The following is a 19,822-nucleotide window of genomic DNA, read 5'->3' on the forward strand; positions in this document are numbered from 1 at the left end:
CGTAGAATGAGGTTTACCTAGTTCAAATTAAGCACTCCGCTAGTTCGATTTAAGTTCGAACTAGCGGTTTGCTAGTGTAGCGCCTATCAAAGTTAATTCGAACTAACGTCTGTTAGTTCGAATTAACTTTGTAGTGTAGACATACCCTTAGTTCTAGAGTCAGAGGTGAAGAACTTAGGAAAAGCAAGAGAGCGAAAAAGCTACAGAAAACTATGAAAGCTAATTTAGAGTTTGACTCGATGAACTAAGTTAAGAACTAAAAAGAATGAAACAACTATGAACTAAACTACCATGGATGTTTGTCTCTCCCAGAAAAACTCCACCACGTCCAGGGAATGCGTTTGCTCTTCCACTTTTTTTTGCAGAAGAGCAAATGTGCTCTCTCTGGGAGCCCTGTATACCTTGTTCTATGAGGTAGCACAGTTGATGTTGGTGTCTCAGTAGCTTCACTTTGTATATTATGTTGTTATAGCATCCTGATGGCTTTTGCCTTCAATACAGCCTATTGATTTTGTTGGCTAAGGGTTAAGTGAATTCTGCTGATTGACTGAAGCTAGTGATTAATCACCCCACCCAGATCAAAAGGAGATAGGAGTGGGTCTGCAGAGAGCGCAAATTTAGGTATGGACTGAATGAGGAACTCAGCTCTCAGGAAAAGTTTTGGCCTGATCTTTGTTACTGTTAATGTTTTTGTTAATAAATTGACGTGAATTTTTTACTTTAAACAGCATGTAAATCTGCTCACAATGACATGCAGAGTGTAAACTGATTCTGCTGAGTTTGTAATATATTGAGTATTCCCAGTGCCAAAACTTAAAAAAACAGCAGCCTTGCAGCACCTTAAAGACTAATAAAATATGCAGATGGTATCATGAACTTACTCCCCACTTATATCTTAAGTCAGAGCCATACTGTAGAGCAATATTTTCCAAACTTGGGTCATGGGGCTGCCAGGGTAATCCGTTGATGGGCTCATGCCACTTTGCTTAATTAACCTATCAATAGCCATGGAGCCTCGCAATTCCCATTGGCTGTGTTTCGCTGTTTTCCACACTTCCCTTGGCTGGAAACAGCCAACCGCAGCCAATCGGAGCTGCGAGGCTCTGTGGCTATGCACATATTAAGTAAAGAAAGCAGTGCAGGCCCACCAGCGGCTTACTCTGGCAGCCCCATGGCCCAAGTTTAAAGAACACTGTAGTATCTGGCGATCATGATCTCTAGAGGGTGTGTCTGTGTGAGAGTGAAACTTGTATTTCCAAGCTGGACTCAGTAAACAGTTGTTTACATTTCTCTGACACTCTGTGTCTCTGGTTTTCAGCTTGCAAATGAAGATCTTCCCAAAATACATTTGGTAGGGTCACTGTTCATGAGGCTGTGTTTAAGGTTATATCCTTACTTCTATCCTGAACCCAATCAATGCAATTATTCTGTGACACTGACATAACATACATATTTCCAACTCCGCATTCAATATATTTTACTGTTTTTTAAAGCAGCTATTTTAGGTTCTATACAAAACTGAAAAAATGCTTCACTAACACTTGTAAGCTCCTTTGCCTTTGTTATTGTTCATGAAAAAGAAAAAAAATATCAAGAGGTTATTGGATCTTTAGGGTAGCTTTTTAGGCTTTGAATTCACTCTTCTGGACATGAGTATCCCTAGAGGATGGAATGTTATTGATAGTGTACTGTAGACCAGGGCATATAGAGTGTGTTTTGCCTTTTATTGGGATAGAGGTGTGGAAAGAAATCCTCTACTTCAGTGTTGTTTCAGGTAAATTGAAATGTGTATTTGAAGGGAAATACTTTGTTTTAATTGGGATCTATATATCCCAATTAAATTGGGAGAGGAAAGACTTATGCAGAGAAAAATTAAGGCTTAGAAATTTCTTCTAACAAGTATTTTTTTTAAAAAAGGTCATTCATCTGAGAGCAGTAATGAACCGTGGAAATAGTTGCATCTCAATCTCCCCAAAATGAGGTTTTGTTTGACTCTGATAAAGATGTTGTTCTCCCCCTTTCCCCCTACCCCCACAGGATCTAAATCTAGCTTCAGAGTCCAAAGTTCAGCAGTGTTCAGCTCCAGGATGTTGGTTTTAAAGTAATCTCTGGGCAAAAACATAGTTCAGTTCAATGGATAACAGTTTTGAGAGGGGAAAGTACCTATGCATTAGCTAGTTAAGCCACTGGGGTGAGTCAAACATATAACATCTATAGGCTTGCTGGGGAATGGGCCAGCAGCAGCAGCAGCATGCTTTCAAGGAATCTAGAGAGCGAATGGAAAGGAGGTACTTAACATCCAATTCAGGGGAATGACAAAGCTATGTTGTTCTACTCTGCACAGCTCCTGATAAGGCACCCTTCCATGAACTTGGACTAAGATCAACTTCATACAGAGGAAAAGTTGGATTTTGTTAGACTGCAACTGCTACTTTGTAAATGTTATCAGTGAAGGCTGTCATTCAGTCTAGAAGTGTAAATTCTATTATTCTGTATGTGTTGTCAATCCATAACTTGTTGTTAACCACAAGAAAGGAGTACTATTTCTTGTGGTAATTTATTGGAAAGACAAGTGGCTTCCTTTATTATAAATGTAGACATAACTACAATGCCTGTGTTGCTTAGTTTAGTGATAATCAAGAAACAAAGTAGCCATTCAGTAAGTAGAGAATGACAGTCATGGGGGTTGCAAAGTGAGAGAAAGGCGAACTAGGTTCAAGTTTCAATAGGTGAACTCTTTATTGCTGGACCAACGGAGAACTTTATTTTGGCATTTCTCTCCTTTTAACCATAATCCAGTTACTTCTGATGCTAATAGAGTCTTTGCTCCCAATTCTTTTTAGAGGCTGTGTGGCCTTATTTTTGAAGAGCAATATCAGGGCTTTGTGAGTGGTTTACTGCTTTGTGAGTGGTTCCTAATTTTAGGTATGCTATTTCTGACGCAAGCTAGATCTAGTAGTCATGGAGGCTTCCAGCAAGAAAAAACAAACTGTGGTGCTTGTTCTCAATCAAATACCTTTGTTGTTGAGTTCAAAGCAGTGCTGAACAAAGTGGTTGCACTCTTGACTGTGGTTACAAAGGGAGAATAGAATGAAGCATGCGGGAGGGAGGCAAGTTGGACAGCAGAAAAGTTATATTTTTTGATCAAGGTGTTGTATACAGTGTGCTCCCGGAATTCTCTACAGTTTTCAAGGTTCTATTGTTAATGCAGGGTAATCTCACAAGTGCACTGGTATTTGAATTGAGGTAACTGAGCTGGCTTAAGGCATTGGAAATCTACATGAAAGGTAATATATTTTTAGAAGAACTAAATAGAGTTCATAGCACAATATACTGCCATATTTTTTGTCTAAAGAAACCACTTCTGCTTAGAAATAGAAGAATTTAGAAATGGGTATGGTAAGCTTTCAGTTAAAAACATCATGGTCAACATTTGCATTTTTCCTTGGTGGAATGAAGACAATCAATGGTACGCAGACATACCAGGGTACAAAATATATCGGAGGGACAGAACAGGTCGTGCTGGTGGGGAAGCGGCACTATCTGTGAAAGAAAATGTAGAATCAAGTGAAGTAAAAATCTTAAATGGGGCAAAATGTTGTGTAGAATCTCTATGGATAGTAATTCCCCACACTAATAAGAAGAATATAGCAATAGGGATATATCATCGACCACTTAAACAGGACAGTGATAGTGACTATGAAATGCTAAGGAAGATTATGAAATGCTAAGGAAGATTAGAGAGACTATCAAAATGAAAAACTCAATAATAGTGGGGGATTTCAACTATCCCCATATTGACTGAGTGCACATCACCTCAGGATGAGATGCAGAGGTAACAATTCTTGATACCTTAAATGACTACTTCTTGGAGTAGCTGGTTCTGGAACCCACAAGGGGAGAAGCAATTCTTGATTTAGTCCTAAATTGAGCGCAGGATCTGGTTCAAGAGGTAAATATAACTGGACTATTGGAAATAGTGACCATAATATAATGAAATTTAACATTCCTGGGGTGGGGAAAACACCTCAGCAGCCCAAAACTGTGGCATTTAATTTTAGAAAGAGGAAATACACGAAAATGAGGAAGTTAGTTAAACAGAAATTAAAAGGCATAATGTTAAAAGCAAAATCTTTTCAAGCTGCATGGAAACTTTTCAAAAACACTAAAATAGAGGCCCTATTTAAGGCTGCTTCTAGACTGGCATGATTTTGCACAAATACTTTTAATGGAAAAGTTTTTCCGTTAAAAGTATTTGCGCAAGAGAGCATCTATACTGGCATGTCCCTTTGCGCAAAATATTTGCTTTTGCACAAAAGCATCAGTGTCAGTGTAGACGCTCTCTTGCACAAGAAAGCTCCGATGGCCATTTTAGCCATCGGGCTTTCTTGAGCAAGAAATTAATGTGGCTGTCTACTTGCTACTTGCGCAAGAGGGCTTATCCCTGAGCGAGAGCGTCGGAGTATTTGCGCAAGAACCACTGATTTTTGTACAGTACAAAGTCAGTGTTCTTGCGCAAATACTCGCGGCCATTGTAGACAGGCAGCAAGATTTTTCACAAAAGCAGCCGCTTTTGCGCAAAATCTTGCCAGTCTAGACGCACCCTAAATGTATACTCCAAATAAAAAAAAAAACCCCACACACAATAAGAGAACCAAAAAACTGTGCCTGTGGCTTAACAACCAAGTAAAAGAAGCAATAAGAGATAAAAAGGCATCTTTTTAAAAGTGGAAGTGAAATCTAAGTGAGGAAAATAGGAGTGTAAAGGTTGTCAAATTAAGTGTAAAAATATAATAAGAAAAGCTAAAAAGGAGTTTGAAGAACAGCTAGCCAAAAACTCAAAAGTAATAGTACAATGTTTTTAAATACATCAGAAGCAGGAAGCCTGCTAAACAACCAGTGGGGCCCTTGGATGATAGAGCTGCTAAAGGAGCACACAGAGATAAGGTCATTGCAGAGAAGCTAAATGAATTCTTTGCTTCAGTCTTCGTGGCTGAGGATATTGCAGAGATCACTAAAACTGAGGCGGCAAATCTGCGGAATTGTCCTAGAATGAGGTGGTGTTAGAGGAGGTTTTGGGACAAATTGACAAACTTAACAGTAACAAGTCACTGGGACCAGATGACATTCACCCAAGAGTTCTGAAAGAACTCAAATTTGAAATTGTGGAACTATTAATTGTGGTTTGTAACTATCCTTTAAATCAGCTTCTGTACCTAAGTGCTGGAAGATAGCTAATGTGATGCCAATATTTAAAAAGAGCTCTAGAGATGATCCTGGCAATTACAGACTGGTAAGTCTAATGTCAGTACCGGGCAAATTAGTTGAACTATAGTAAAGAATAACATTGTCAGACACATAGATGAACATAATTTGTTGAGGGAAAGTCAATATGGTTTCTGTAAAGGAAAATCATGCCTTATTAATCTAGTAGAGTTCTTTGAGGGGGTGGTCAACAAACATGTGGACAAAAGGGATCCAGAGGATATAGTATACTTAGATTTCCAGAAAGCCTTTGACAAGGTCCCTCACCAAAGGCTCTTAAGTAAAATAAGTCACAGGATAAGAGAAGTCCTTCATGGACTGATAACTGGTTAAAAGACAGGAAACAAAGGGTAGGATTAAATTATAAGTTTTCTGAGTGGAGTGAGGTAATTAGTGGGGTGCCCCAGGGGTCTGTCCTGGGACCAATCCTATTCAACTTCTTTATAAATGATCTAGAGAAAGGGGTAAACAGTGAGGTGGCAAAATTTGCAGATGATACCAAACTGCTCAACACCAAAGGAGACTGTGAAGAGCTTCAAAAATCTCACCAAACTAAGGGATTGGACAACAAAATGGCAAATGAAATTTAATCTTGACAAATGTAAAGTAATGCACATTGGAAAAAAATAATCCCAACTATACATACGATATGATGGGGACTAATTTAGCTACAACTACTCGAGAGAGATCTTGGAGTCATTGTGGATAGTTCTCTGAAAACATCCACTCAGTGTTCAGCATCAATCAAAAAAGCAAACAATGTTAGGAGTTATTAAAAAAGGCATAGAGAATAAGACAGAGAATATCTTATTGCCTCTCTATATAACTATGGTATGCCCACATTTTGAATACGGCATACAGATTTGGTCGTCTCATCTCAAAAAAGATATCCTGGTATTGGAAAAGGTTCAGAAAAGGGCAACAAAAATGATTAGGAGTTTGGAATGGGTCCCATATAAAGAGAGATGAAAAAGACTTGGACTTTTCACCTTAGAAAAGAGGAGACTAAAGGGGCATATGATAGAGCTCTATAAAATCATGACTGGTGTGGAAAAAGTGAATATGGAAGTTATTTACTTATTCACACAATTATAAGAACCAGTGGTCACCAAATGAAATTAATAGGCAGCAGTTTTTTTTTTAAAGGAAGGTTTTCTTCACAGAGCGCACAGTCAACCTGTAGAACTCCTTGCCAGGGGATGTTGTGAAGATGAGAACTTTAACAGGGTTCAAAAAAGAGCTAGGTCCATCAATGGCTATTAACCAGGATGGGTAGGAATGGTGTCTCTAGACTCTGTTGTCTGCAAATGGATGACAGGAAGGTGATCATGTGATGATTACCTGCTGTGTTCCCTCCCTTTGGGGCATTGGCTATTGTTGGCGGACAAGATACTGGGCTAGATGGATCTTTTGTGCACTCGTGCACTTGATGACACATGTATTTTCAAATATAAGAACATAAGAATGACCAGTATGGTCATTCTTATGTTCTTATATTTGAAAATACATGTGTCATCAAGTGCATGAGTGCACATGGGATCTATACAACAATATTAATAACGTTACCTCTAATCTATTGTCTTTGAAGTCAATGGCAAGGACCTCATTTTGAATTCAGTGAGATCAGGATTAGCTGTACTGACAAATGTGAACTAAAAAATCATGGGTACAGTCTCATTTTGTACCCCTCACACAACAGTTTAAATATGGAAAAAAGTCTTGTACTGCTTTCTGGAGGTCAGCAAAATCAAGCTGTGTCAAACAGGGACATGAATTCCACAGTCAAGATCATCCTAAGTCAAATTCTGTTCCCAATTATACCAACGTGAATGTAGAATCACTACATTATCTCAGAGACAGGCGTGGTACTTTGGCTTTAGATAGATGTAACTGAGATCAAAATTTGGCTTCCTGCTTCCAGTTCACCAAAGTTCTAATCTAGGAAATCTAAGAAGGAAATCTCCTATTGATGGCAACTGTTACATATTTAGAAATGTGGCTTTTATTACCTATCTGAGAAACATTCAAAACTTTGAATTGTAACTGGAACAAATCCAGTGCAGTCAACTCAGAGCAAGCATGAGCCATGTGACTAGAATCGTGAACACGGTGAGTAACTATAATAGCAGTCCATATATAGCATACTGTAGAAATAGAATATCACAAAGGCAGGCATAGTGTCTCTATCAGGAGTTTTGTGATTAAAAAGCAAATAATCTGTGGGGAATGAATCATCATTTATCAAGGGAATACTGTAGTTCTGTTCTCATTGAAGCCAGTGGGAGTTTTGCCACCGGCTAGATAGGAAGCAAGATTTAAGTCCTTCAGTGCTTATGAAATACACTGAATGACATTACTAGAAATTGAAGGTCTTTAGGGTTAGCCACGGAACAGGGATAGCACCATGAAAAGGAAATGCAAAGGACCACATACCGGGCTGCCAATATGGCTCAGTGCTGACCCCAGAGAGACCACCTCTAGAATTGAGAGAGTAAGGCTTCCTGTCAGCAGTCCTTACCTTTTGTTTTGAGACTGCCACAAGGCCATCATTTGTGATAGTTTCTTTAATGTGGACACCGGTCCATTAGTGAAAATACCAACTAATTTAACTTAGATCTCCAACACCAGTTAGATGGTAACAACTTTTGGTCACTACAAACTTGGATCCAGTTGCATTGTGTGACCTATATTAAAGGCGAAAAGCTCTGTATGCTATTACCTATTCCTTTTAGTTATCCACTCTTTACAGCGTTCTGTACTTTTCTTGAATGGGTTAGATAATATTGCATTAGGATATTAATCCTCACTGTTCATACATACCTTCATATTATCACTCACAAAATCAAATGGCACAATTATAAGCTTGATGACTGTGCCTCCTAATTCAGCACAGGATATTGCAATAGATAGGATGAACAATAGATAGATAGGGAGATGATGCTCTTTCCTGTGGAATGGTGAAACTTTCAGTTTGGTAAAATAATCCAGACTACTTCATCTAAATACACTGTATGCCTTCTACCATTTCTAAAGGCCAAGCCTGACCTGTTGGAATACACATTCAAAATAGCCAATGAGCAATCCCTTTATTATTTATAGCACAATCATTCATAAATGTATTTAAGAAAAAGAAATGATCTATTTTGTACAAGTTCCTTAAAGGGATTCCATTTTAGCTTCAATTGTAATTTTTACCTTTTTTCAGTAGAATTTATTGACACAATGCCTAGCACAGGCCTAGTTTTTGCATCATCCTTTTGTCTGCAAGCATATTCACCAGCCGCTTAATTTGTCATAGCCCTGGAGGTATCAAAACTAATGAGCTTTGTTTGAATAGACTTTTTCCAGTTCATCTAGCACACTTTGGGGTAATCATTCAGTTTCTGTTTGCTTCTGATGTGAAGGATTGTGGGAAATATAAGAAAACAATGGTAAAAAAAACCCCAGTGTAAATTGTTAACAACCACATTCTCTACAAAGCCCTAAAGATGTTATATTTTTAATTTAATTATTTATTGAAGTATTATGAGTACCTTAAGTACAATCATTACTATACAGAAGCACAGAGAATCTGATACACTCATAGCTAATTGAAAAATAGCATTTTAATATGTTGCTTTTTAAAGTAGTTCGTAGCTAACAAATCTTTAAACCATCTAACCTTTCAAGATTTGGAAGTGGACAAGATAATAACCATGAATACATAATATTGCACCAGTTGTGAGGGTTTAAACATCTATTACTGGGATTACATACAGGAATGCCTTTTATTGGTCAGACAATTGCATTTTCATTTTTATAAAACATTTCCCTATACTTGGTATTCTACCACAGAGCATATATATACAAAAATGGAATCCAGGAGCGTGCATTGCATAAGTAATTTCTGAAAGTGTAAGATACTCTGTAAAACACATGTTTTTGACCTTGAGTTCCTACATAGATTTGTCCTGCTTGTCAGTTAGATCAACAATTGCAAGGTATGTAATTTTGTCCCTGTTGCTCTAGAATAACACCTTTAACTTATAGGAAGTTTACAATTACAGCATCAGAGGTTTCAAGTGCTCTTAAAGTTACTGCAATGAGGACAGATTCCTCAGAATCTTTGATTAGTTTCATCCACAAAAACTGGTGAGCCAAGTTCTAAATTTGATTGCTAAGCAGCTTGGTTAGTCTTATTTTTCAACAGCGCATAATGAGGGACTCAGACTTATTGTGCGACACCTTTGCATCAATAAAATATAGCACTTTTAAATATGTCAATGCAATTTAAAGATGGTTATGCCATATGGCCTGTCCTAGGACCTTTTTGTATGCATGCTCATTTCCCAGTACAGGCTGAATAATATGCTTAAAGAGTGATATGAGGAAAGGACAAGGTGGATATTATTATTTTTTGCTTTCTAGGTTATTTACATCTTATTTAGAATGTATTTATAACACATTGGCATATTGATACAGCGTGGGTGAGAACTAGCAGGCTTAAGCTCAAACTGAATAAGACAAAAGTAATGTTGGAGGCTCAGTCTAGGTATGACTGAGTCGGAGGGAAAAATGGGATGAAATGAGAGAAGTTCTATTTGTCTGAGCCTGAGGTAATCTTGTATACCTTTAATTATTCAAGCAGCAGTTTGTACATCTGGGATTTGGGGGCTGGGCATTCCTCGATTAGGGCCCTCAGGGCCTACTCACCTAATAAGAGAGGAGCTTAAGTGCTCTTTGGGGAAAGTGTTGTTGATGTGTTTGGGTAGGGGTTGAGGTGTTTGCACTAGTTAACGTGGCTTTGGCTGACGTTGCCATTTTTACTGTAAATCAGGGTTGGCAATAATTTGATAAGTGGACAAGGGCCCCACTCTTCCATGGTACTAATGGAGGAGGTATGGGGCTGGGTTGGAGTTTGGGTGCAGAAAGGAGCTTGGGGTAAGGCACAGGAGTGCAGGAGGGTATGTGGGATCTAGGAGGAAGTTTGGGTCAAGGAGGGGGTTGTGACCTGAAGCAGGGTACTGGCATGCGGGGTCTGGAAGGGAGTTGTGACCTGGGGCAGGAGTGCAGAAGGGTGATTGGGCATAGAGGTTTGGGGGTTCAAGATCTGAGAGGGAATATGGGTGCTAGAGGGGGGTGCAGAGGGTTTGGGTTACACAGGGTAGCATGCAGATGGGGGGCAGCGGGATGGGGGGGTAGAGAGGAGCTGGGATACCAGAGGTAGGGTCTAGATGGGAGGTGTTTTCCTGAGTAGCTCCTGGCCAACAGCAAAACAGGTTGGTTCCTCAGCCAGGTCCCTGTACGTTCCTCAGCCAGGTTCCATGCCCCTGCACGTTGCTCAGTGTGTCCAATTGCAGGGGCCATCTACTGCTTGGAATGCTCCAAGTCTGGAGGAGGGAAAAGTGCTTCATGCGCTGCCTGTCCTGCAATCAAGCAGTTCCCACTGGCTGGTTTCTGACCAATGGGAGGTGCAAGATTATGTTGGGGGCAAGAGGAGTGCACAAAACTTCTCTCCCTCTCTCCCTGTGCTCACAGCATTCAGAGAAAAACATGGGGCTGCCTTCAGGAGCAGGACAGGCAGGGAGCCTGGCTGAGGTTCCCATTGTGCTACAGGCCAGATGTGGCCCTTGGGCCATATTTTGCCCATCCCTGTTGTAAATGTTGCTAGAGATTTAAAGGGAAGGAATAATAGTAATGAATGTTATTGTATACCTCCATGGAGATATGTTACATATCTACTGCATCAGCTAGCTATTTCATGTGTGTGTAAGGACCAAATCCTGAAATCTTAAACCAGATTTGATTTAATAAAGATTCAAGGAAAACAGTTGATATCAGTGAGGGTATGTCTATACTTGCACCCTAGTTTGAACTAGGGATGCAAACGTAGGCATTTGAAATAGTCAATGAAGCGGGGATTTAAATATCCCACGCTTCATTAGCATAATCTCGCCGGTGTGTTACTCCGATCAACAGCTGTTTCGAAAGTGAAAGTGCATGCTGGGACGTGTTAGTTCAAACCAAACACCTTGGTTCAAACTAACATTACTCCTCAAAAAATGAGGAGTAACGTTAGTTTGAACCAAGGGGTTTGGTTCGAACTAATGTGTCCCGGCATGCATTTTCACTTTCGAAACAGCTGTTGATCGGAGTAACACACCGGCGAGATTATGCTAATGAAGCGTGGGATATTTAAATCCCCGCTTCATTGACTATTTCAAATGCCTACGTTTGCATCCTTAGTTCAAACTAGGGTGCAAGTGTAAACATACCATAAGGGAATGAATGAAATTGAATAGGGATATCAGGATTTAGCACTTAGTTTTTGTTACAGAAAAGCAAAGAAACAAAATATTTCTCCATGGAGCACTGAGAGTGTACTTGGGGGCTATACATGTGTATAAAATATATAGTCTCTGCCTAGAACAGTTTACAAGCTGGTTCAGATGCCTCATATTCACCTAATTTATGATGGCACAAACTCATTGGATTATTATTTTTCAGGAAGTACTTTCCCTTCCCTTTTATTGTTCTTCTTTAAATTTACAGGAGCAGAAAGTAACTTTAAACTATTGTCCACATTGTATGAATGAGGTGAGTTTTATATGTGGTTCCCAGTTCCAAACCTCAGGAGTAAGGAGTAAGATTTATTTTAAAAGAATCTAATATTTTTTAAAAAGATAATTTGTTCTAATAACCTCTTCCTGGACTTGTATTATATGGCCAGAAAGTGTCAAAACACAGCCCTACATTTGCATCATGTCACTCAGCCTGAAGCCATTCAATACACAAATGGTTAGATGTTTAATCATAAACTTTTTGTATTTTTTCAGAGTTTAGAAAAATGTGCCCCAAAATTAATGGAATCGCACCAGGGATGAATTCAGTCTGGTGGCCTCTTCATGCCTGAATCCAAAGGGTTCCATTTTTCCAAAACATGTGTGTAATTCCCCATGATCTATCTGGAGATTCTTATACTGAATACACTATAATTCTATGTTCTAAGACATCAGTGAGTACAATGCTAGAACACATAGGAAGCTTGCAAAACATCAACATTATATTTGTGTTTATAAATATTAAAGTGGTAGTTTCATGAGAAAAGAGTGTTAAAATATTAAATATTGTTGTCCATTCTTTATCATGACATGTTTTCAGTGCACTTTACTTTTCATTTCACCATTTCTATCTCTCTCTTTTAAAACATTTACTTTAAGCATTTACTTATTGTACACTCCAGTTCCAAGTCTTCTGTGGAGGAGAGGCGGCTGAGTGGAGCTGTGTTATCTCTTCTTTTATGATTTTACACTCACAAACTGTTAAAAGCAGGGATAATTTTTGTGGAATCTCTGCATAGCAAGACAGTCCAGTACAGAGCCTCCACCAGACTTTTCCAAGCACCATAGAAAACTGGATGAGGAAGAAATGCTATTGTGCTAAAACATTTGTAGCTCAACTGCATGGTTGAATTGGGCAATCTGTCACAGAAATAGTGGAAACACTTGGGAAGGAGGTTGAGGCTACAAACACTCTTATGTGTGAAGGGGAACTAAATTAACTTAGAAGAGGATGGTGTGCCACTTGTCTATAGAGGCTGCAGAATGGTGATGAATTTCAACATTTGTTCTGGGAAGAGGGGGAAGGAGAAGGCTGCTGATTTGTTACATGCAAATATCCTTCCTTCTTCTCTGACCATTGCTCTCTGGCCTTCAAAACTCCACCTTAACTTTCCGCTTCTCATTCCTTTACCTGTAACCTGAATAGCCTTTCCTTTCTCCTCTAGCCCCTACCAGTTTAAAAATGAGTTTATGGCTTAGTTGTATCTCAGTTTTGGTGCAGCTGAGTCTGGGACAAATCTGGATTTCTTGCATTCTGATGTGACCCTCACTCTACTGAGCACTACAATAAGGATATAATAGTGTAGTTGATTAACCAATAAGCAAAAGTTTATAAGTTAATGCTATATACTACATGCATTCCCCGCCCTTTTTTTAGGAGGCTAGCCAGCAGCCCGACTTAGTCCTGGCTCATGTCGGGTCCAAGACCTACCTCCACTGCAGCTCTACATTTAAAGTGTATTAGGAGCCGGGGGGAGGGGGGGGCGCGGCGCAGGGCAAGCAGTCCAGCTGTGTTCCAGATCACACTGGGTCCAGGAGGTCAGCACCCCTACCCATCCCCAACAGTGGTTCCTGCCACCTTGTGTTGCTGCCTCGTGAGGCAGCAGCTTGAAGCGACAGGCAGCCGATCCATGAGCAGAGTTGGTTTTTAAAATTGACTCTCCTCACCGACCAGCACCCACCTGGCACCCTGTGCTGCTGCCTCTGATACAGAGGCAGCAGCGTGGAGTGGCAGGGTGCTTCTTGGGAGAGGGGCAAGAGCATGCTGGCTGCCAGCCCCACCCTGAGGTACTATAGAATAGTCGAATAACCAATAAGAATTAATGAGGTAAATAGACTATTCAATTAATTGATATTTAACAACCCTACACTAGAATACTTAAAAATTCAAGACATGAGATCAAATTGATTTGCCCATCAGTTAAATTGCCTTGAGGTTTTGGAATATTTGACTTTGGAAAGTTATGCTGATAGTGGGAGGGAATGATAAAATTAATACTGGTAACAGCACTGGAACTTGTGCAGTTAGACCCTTAGAGGGACCAGGTGGATGAGGTCATATCTTTAATTGGATCATATTGTGTTGATGAGCGAGCTTACAAGATCTCTTTTTCAGGTCTGGGAAAACATAGTGCCTCATCTAAATAAAAGGTTGAACATATTATTTAGCATAAGTAGTTAACAAACATTTCAAAGGCCCATGGAAGGTGAAATAGTCCATAAATACATCTTCAGTCATAAATGGAGAAAGGAAGGGGGGGGGGGGGGGGGGGGGAAGGCAGGTAGGGAGGTAGTTAGTAGATTATAGATTGTTCTAATAAGATATAAATCCAGTGTTCCTATTCAGTCCATGAATTTTAGTATCTACCAAAGTTAGGATTTTAAGATCTCAGGCTAGTCCTTTGAAGATATAGAACAGATTTCTTTTCAGGATGAGGACTAAGGTGTCAGGCATATAGTGATCACTTTTTGAAAAGCTTTCAGGCACAAGTGATATGGTGCCTTTTGTTGGTTTCCTGTGTGAGTTCATTTGAGAGCACAGTAACTGGTTTCATCCACATAGTTGTTGGGGCATTTAGTGCATTGAATGAGATACACCTAGTGCTCATCTGCACTGAAAAGCTGCACCCACCTCTCAGCACTGCTGACTGGGCCCTTAAAAGTCTGGTTGGCTGCCAGCAGTAGGAAAGGCAGGGTGCAGCTCCTGGAAAGCTGCCAACATTTCCCACTGGCTTCTAGGCATAGGGGAAGCCACGGGGGCTCAGCGTGCTTCCCCTACTGTGAGGGCCAACTCCACAGCTCTCAGTGGCCAGGAACCATGCAGGTAGGGGCAGAGGGAAATGTTGCTGCTTCTGGGAGCCACCTAAGGTGAGTGCTGCCGGGACTCTGCCACAGAGAGAAGGGGAAAGGAGTGGCTGGCGATGAGGTCTTGGAGAAAGGGAGGGGCCTTGAGGAATGGGCAGGGCAGGGAGTTGGGCAAGGGTTTTGTTCTTCTGCAAATAGAAAGCCCTACCCAAGAGGCAGTGTGAATTTTTTAAATCCCTGAGCAATATAATGTCCTAGCATAGACCAGGCACTAGACACTTGGCATATTTTCCTATTGGCCCAGCTATCATCCCTCATGGAGGTGGAGTGTCTATGTTGAAGGGAGGGATTCTATGATTGATGTAGATGGGAGTCAGCAATCTTCGGCATATGGCCCATCAGGGTAGTCCACTGGTGGGTGGTGAGACATTTTGTTTGTTGACCGTCCTCAGGCATGGCAGCTCACCGTTCTCAATGGCCAGGAACCATACCTGTGGATTGTCAACAAAAATAAAATGTCTCGTGCCCTATGAGCAGACTACCCTGATGGGTTACATGCTGAAGGTTGCTGATTCCTGGTGTAAATAGTGTCTTTTCTGAAGCACAAGAGCAGTACAAATGCAGTATCTTAATTGTAGGCAAGCCTTTACTCCAGGTGTGGGTCTACTGTTAGCCCTGAAGGCCACATCTGGTTAGGGAAACTTGTATGGTGGGCTCAGGGCAGGGGTTGAAGTGTGGGAGGGGGCTTAAGGCGGAGGGTTGAGGCACAGGGGTGATGGAAGGAATTTGGGGTTGGGGTGTGGGAGATTTTGGGGTGTGGGCTCTGCTTGGGGCCGGCTTATCTCAGGTGGTTCCCAGTTGGCAGCACAGTGGACTATGCCACTCCCGGAAGTGGCTGGCATGTCTGGCATTGGCTTTTGTGGGTGGGTCGAGGGGTCAGCCAGCTCTGTGTACTGCCCTTGCCTACAGGCATCGTCCCCCTCCTCCCTGCAGCTTCTGTTGGCTGAAGTTTCCAGTTCCTGGCCAATCAGAGCTGTGGGGATGGTGCCAGGCCCCAGCTGGTGAGACAACACTCAGTCCGCTACCCTACCACCCTCCAGGCTGGAGACATATGCTGGCCACTTCTGGGACTGGCATTAAGCTTGCCTTAGCCCCACTAAGACGCCGAATGGTAATCCTAAAGGCCAGATTAGAAGCCCTGATGGTCTGGATGTGGTTCACAGGCCATAGTTTGCCTACCTCTGCTTTAGACCCAGCCTTGCTTTCAGCAACTAAAACATTACAGAAATAATCTTAACAGAAGTCAGTTTAGAGGTTGCAATTGACCATATAGCCTTACTTATCCTAGAATTAGTGCCCAGATTACAGCAGCTACAGTGCCAAAGTGCCAGAGTAGGTATGATATAGGCATTTTTACCATTGTGTTATGTAAACCTGTGCTAAGCTTCAGCACTTAATCCTGTTTGCTTCACTTGCTTAACTCACAAATTGTCCATAGCTGCCATAATATGGGTACTAATTTTCTTAGTGTATATGCACCCTTAGTTGTTTATAGGTTACAATATCAGAAACTCCAACCACAACAGAAAATTAATTTTTCTTTGTTAGTTGTTTCAATAAAGGTTATTATGTTTTTAAGCAATTAATTATGAATTTGACAATTACTTTTTGGGCAGTTTGTGTCAAAGTACTTAAGGTTTTACAGTGCTTAGTAAAAGATTTTTTAATTAGTAAATTTTAAAGTTATTTAGGATTTGTAAAATACATTTTATAAAGATACTTTGATAAAATATTATATAAGAAGTAGAATTTTTCTTAAACAAATGGTCTTTTCTTTATATTGACCCAAAGAAGAAACAAATGGGAAGAAGGCCTGAGAGAAATGATTTTAAAAGAACACAAACTTTTTTGTTAATTTTTAATTCTAGAAATTTGGTTATGCATTGAATTTTTGCTGAAAGTATCCATGAATGACTAGCGAAGAAAGTAGTAACCTTATATACACCAGAAAAATGAAAACTGAATAATTTGAGAGGAAGTGATTTTTATTCACACCATTTAAACATTTTTTTTAAAAAAGAAGACAGTTACTTAAATATCTAGCAAACATTTGGAAGAAAAGCTTTTGTGTTAGAGATCCAACTCTGTTCCTTCACTTAAGAATGGTGAGTCACATTGCTTATCTCTGTTTCCCCAATTATCACCTGTAATACCATTAACTCACAAACATCCCACTCTCCCTACCTTTAATATCAGCAATTCACAGACACTTACCTTCCTTCCTCCCCCTTCCCCCCCCCCCCCCCCCCCGCATCCCCCTTCTGTTCTGCAATGTGATTTGTCCTTTTCATATTTGTTCATTTTTTTTAATTGTATCCTTTGGTATATATGCTTGTGACTACTTTCTTCCACTATTTGATCTGAGGAAGTGGGTCTGGCCATCTTGTTAGTCTTTAAAGTGCTACATTGTCATGCATTTTGCTTCAACTACCCCAGACTAACACGGCTACATTTCTATCACTATTCTGCTTATCTCTGGATTCTCTAAGGGATGCATCTGGCAAAACAAGTAAAAACCAATTTTTTTAAAAAAAGATAACCTTTCAGATGTTTTTATGCTATACAGGGAATCCAAAGAAACCAAAAAAGGCCACAGCTAAATTTCTTTTCTTCAGGTCACCTCCAAACTGCCAAAAGAAGAACAAAATATTTTTGTGTTTGTTTTTTTTTTGTTTTTTTTGTTTTTTTTAAGTATGGATCAATTACTCACATAAATCTTGTTTATTTCATGGGGAGTATTTTCATGAGTTCAATAAGCAAGATTTGCTTCTGATGTGCTGTCTGTCCTGCAGGGTGAACTCATGCTTTGGTGGGAGTTGTTGGTGCTGGCAAAGAAGGAAGTGGTGATATAGGATGTGATCCAGAAAGAACTTTGAGAACCCTCAATGTCTACTTACACTAACAACTTGTGGGGACTCAGCATCTTGCAAAATTGGATCAGCTATGGAGTAAAGTTTGCAAGACCAACTTAAAAGATGTATCATATTGCAGCATCAATTGACCCTTCAGTACAATCTTTAGTTTGGAAGCCCACTGATCTACTGGTTTGTCCGTTTCTGGAATAGGGAAAGGTGGCAAGAAGGAAAGTAACAGTATTTTTTTTTTTTAAAGGATTATCAGAGAGAGAGTGGTATGAAGCATTTGCTGCAGCTGAATGAAGTTCTGTAAAGCTGGCACAGATTACAGCAGCATTGTTGAGCTGGCATAAACATACAGAGTACAGTGGACACTGACTGACGTTGGCAGGAATCAGCTTTAGGGAATCCTGCTTCAGCGCGACATGTCTTGCTACTTCTCATAGTTGACACCATAGCAATTCAAAGGAATCAAAGATGAGAAGCATGAAATGGAGGTATGCTTTGGATGAACTAAGATGAAACATTTATCTTTTTTAGCTGGAAGTGGAATTGGATATTAATTCTTAAAGTAACATCAAATATGAAAAAAACTAATATTAAGAAAAGGCAATAAATACCAGGCTAAATTAGAAAAGATTCCTTTTATTAGCATTTATACTACCATAGTGTTATAATCCCATGGGGCAAAAATAAAAGTAGGTCTGTATGGGAAACGTTTACTAGGAATTGTGGATGTCTTACTTTATTCTAACATCTGGACATGAATATGAAATTTGTTGCTAAAAATTGTGTATCACTGTAGAACTCATATAAGATGCACTGGACAGTTAAATGGATTTTTTTTTATCTCTAATCTTACAAAAGATTTGTATAAATTACCTTATAAAAACATTGTAATGGAGAAAAGTAGTACCAAAATTAAAGCAATAGCAAAACTGTCAGAAGAACTGAGGAAGCCTAGATAGCATGCCAGATGCTTCTTGAATTTTGATTACTGTACATGTATTTTCTAAAATTCAGACACAAACTGTAAAGTGTATTATTAACGGATAGACTAGGATAAATTTACAAATTGTAAATTATACTTTTCTTCCTAATAATTTATGATGATAATAAAGTGACTAAATTCTAGGGTTTGAGGTAGATGCTTATCATTTTGGGGTTATAATATACATGCGGCATGTACAGTTCAGAATTACAGAAAGCCTGTCAGACTTGGTTTTCTTTTGTGTAAGAAAATGAGATGTATTACTGAGAACATGAAGATTCCACATATTTCAGAAGGATGAGCTTAATGAGTATGAGGGATTTTTTTTTTTTCATCTGAGGCGATAAAAGGCAAAATGTGCTTATTTGGGGTAGCATCATATATAGGCACTTGTTTTATATTTTACAAACTACAAAAGAGGTCTGCACATTGTGAATATCACGCTGACTGCTTAATTCGCCTCTTACACCAACTGTCTAGGCAGAGCATCTTTGTGGGTTCTCTAACCAGTGACACTTCCCTCTTAGTGGACAATCATGGCCCAATTTTCTCTCACTGAACCTCTAAAAACACCTTTGATTTGCTGGGAGCTGTTACATCCATCCAAATCACAGTCGATTTTTCCCTTTCCTTGCAGCTACAGAAAATGTTTCAGGGTAGAAACATCCCATTTGCATTTCTTCCCCTGGCACAGTATTGAAGATGGTGTTATGGATGAGGAGCATAGGATGATTTGGGGTGGTCACCCCAGATCCTGTGCTTTGGAGAGGAGCAACCAGGCAGCCTACTCTGCTCCCCCACCGCCCACTCCCAGCCTGCTGTGTTTGGCCTCACTGCAGCAGTGGGAAGCAGAGCGCCCTGGCTCTGTGTTCTGCTTCCCACCACTGCAGAGAAGTGGGGCACAGTGGGCCAGGAAAGGATGTCAGGGAGTAATTTAGTATGCTGCCTGGACACTCTGGATCCTGCCACCACTTTGAATCCCTGGCTCACGTTGCTTGGGAGATGGGGTGGGAAGCAGCATGGACTGGGACACCACTTCCTGCAACTCCCATTGGCCAGGAATGGCAATCTGTGACCAATGGGAGCAGCGATCACTGGTACCTGTGGCCGTACAAATAAATATAGCAGTGGGGGGCTCGCCAGGAGCAAACACTGGCTCCGGCCTGTAGGCTGGTATTTGCTCACCCCTGATCTAGGGGCACATTGAGGTAATTAATTCATAAAGCAGACAAATGGGTCTTGGGCCT

General features: G+C 40.2%; 2 long non-coding RNA genes across 4 annotated transcripts in view; one reads left to right on the plus strand and one right to left on the minus strand.

Annotated features, from left to right (window-relative positions):
- LOC112545491 (uncharacterized) overlaps positions 1-19,822 on the plus strand; it is a 186,179-nt gene that overhangs the window by 112,061 nt on the left and 54,296 nt on the right. The window contains exon 3 of one of the 3 annotated variants that reach the window (XR_012906696.1): positions 17,841-18,081. The exons of the other annotated variants lie outside the window; for them this stretch is intronic. This is a non-coding gene — a long non-coding RNA (uncharacterized LOC112545491). The remainder of the gene's footprint in view (positions 1-17,840; positions 18,082-19,822) is intronic. 3 annotated transcript variants of the gene reach the window in all.
- Positions 1-19,822, minus strand: part of LOC142831070 (uncharacterized) — a 57,440-nt gene that overhangs the window by 27,445 nt on the left and 10,173 nt on the right. The window lies entirely within an intron of this gene.

Source organism: Pelodiscus sinensis, chromosome 12 (assembly GCF_049634645.1).
Source record: "Pelodiscus sinensis isolate JC-2024 chromosome 12, ASM4963464v1, whole genome shotgun sequence".
Taxonomy (NCBI): Eukaryota; Metazoa; Chordata; order Testudines; family Trionychidae; genus Pelodiscus; species Pelodiscus sinensis.